General features: G+C 53.5%; 1 protein-coding gene across 1 annotated transcript in view; it reads left to right on the top strand.

The window, feature by feature from the left end:
• Nucleotides 1–399: 399 nt before the first annotated feature.
• Nucleotides 400–1,629, top strand: part of vstm2a (V-set and transmembrane domain containing 2A) — a 43,949-nt gene continuing 42,719 nt past the window's right edge. The window contains exon 1 of the mRNA XM_057012293.1: nt 400–984. The gene's annotated coding sequence lies outside the window, so the exon portion shown is untranslated. The remainder of the gene's footprint in view (nt 985–1,629) is intronic.

The raw sequence follows: 1,629 nt of genomic DNA, 5'->3' as shown, positions 1-1,629 counted from the left end.
GTGGGAGCGGAACCACAGAGTTGCTAGCATTTGTTCTGCCTGATTGCTTCTAGAGCTGAAGCCAGTGGATGCAGCGCTCCTCTGTCAGGGCTCCTGGATCCCCTGAGCTGGTCTCCACATGCTTGGGAGCTAAAGCTAAAGGCTGTGTGTGTGTGTGGGGGGGGGGGGGGGGGGGCACAGCTGCAGGAGGTTTTGAGAAGCTGTAAAGATGTGACGCAAAGCTCTGGTCTGAGGTCGTTAACATCTTGGAGAAAATTTCAGTTTTTACAAATCACAAATATTTAGAGAAGACACCTGCAGACGCCCCAAAACTATTATTTCTATCTGTGTGTGTGTGTGTGTGTGTGTGTGTGTGTGTGTGTGTGTGGAGCTGCTGAAGCTCTTTAATGTCTTTGGGATCTTCTGAACACAACAACAGTCCCATCACATGCACGCGGACAATATTAGATCCGAGCCCAAAAGTGTGAGCCGACATCAGCGCGTAAATGCGCAGCGAGGTCAGCCAGAGGTCCGGGTTAAAGGGACTAGATTTTTGGTGGATGCGCAGCGAGCGGAACGCGCGCTGATCCGCTGGACTGACGTGTCTCCGACAGTCAGCGCAGGCGAACACCGCAGCCCGCTGCAGATCTACAGACGGAGGACAGACAGCCACAGATAAAGAGAGGGAGAGAGCACAAGAAGTTCAGGCGACGTCGAGATCTGGGAGCCGTTTCGTCCATTTTCTTTCTTTTTCTTTCTGCAGCATGATCCATCTCCGGCCGTCTCCGCCTCAGCGCGCACTGAGAGCCAGGGTTTAGTGTTGCTGCCTGCTTTCTCCGCTCCTGTCACATTCGTGGGGACATTTTGCCTGTTGTGTCCACCTCGGCTGATGTAAAGAAGAAAAGCGAGCCTTCACTCTAACTGGAATGATGTGGACCTCTCATGATTCTCTGGGATTTGCGTTCTTAGTCGGATTTTGCGTGCAATTCGGATTCTCCTTTGAAGGTAAGATGGTCTTTTCACTGGCAGCTGTGAAGTATTAAAAGTGCGCTGATCTTCCTCCCTCCGAAAAAGGCATTTTGGACGGGAAAACAGGTGAACGGGGGGTGGGGGGTGGGGGGGGGGATAAAGCGCAGGCTGGGAAATGGTGATATTGGGGGGAAAAAAGACATTATTTATCAACTGATGATGGCGGGAGGGAAATGCAACTGGTGATTGTTTGAAATGTGGTGGTGGGTGGGGGGCACAGGAAGCCTAGATTTCTCGGGGGGACGCGGAACTTCTGCCCGTCGCGGCGCAAATTTCAGCACCATCCAAGTGTCCGTGGTGCATCCGCCGCATCCGCCGCGTCCCTGCCGCGTCCCCGCCGCCCCTGCCGCCTCTACCGCGCGGTGCCCCCCACCCCAACCCGCTCCTTTTACGCAGTAAACGCTCCTGACACGGCGGAGGGGTCTCATCATCAAACAAGTTGTTTCTTTCCTTTAAAATCGCTGGTCTGTTCAGTTTTCCTCACACGGGAGAAACAAGTTTGTTGGGGGTTAAATTCCGCACAGACGCACGCGACCGGATGAGCTGGAATAATGAGGAGGAAGCTGCCTGGAATTAGATATCTGCATGGCTGAGACGTGGTGCGCCTGTGGGTTATGTAAA

This window comes from Takifugu flavidus, chromosome 17, assembly GCF_003711565.1.
Source record: "Takifugu flavidus isolate HTHZ2018 chromosome 17, ASM371156v2, whole genome shotgun sequence".
NCBI lineage: Eukaryota > Metazoa > Chordata > Actinopteri > Tetraodontiformes > Tetraodontidae > Takifugu > Takifugu flavidus.
This window is presented reverse-complemented; position numbering and strand designations above follow the sequence as displayed.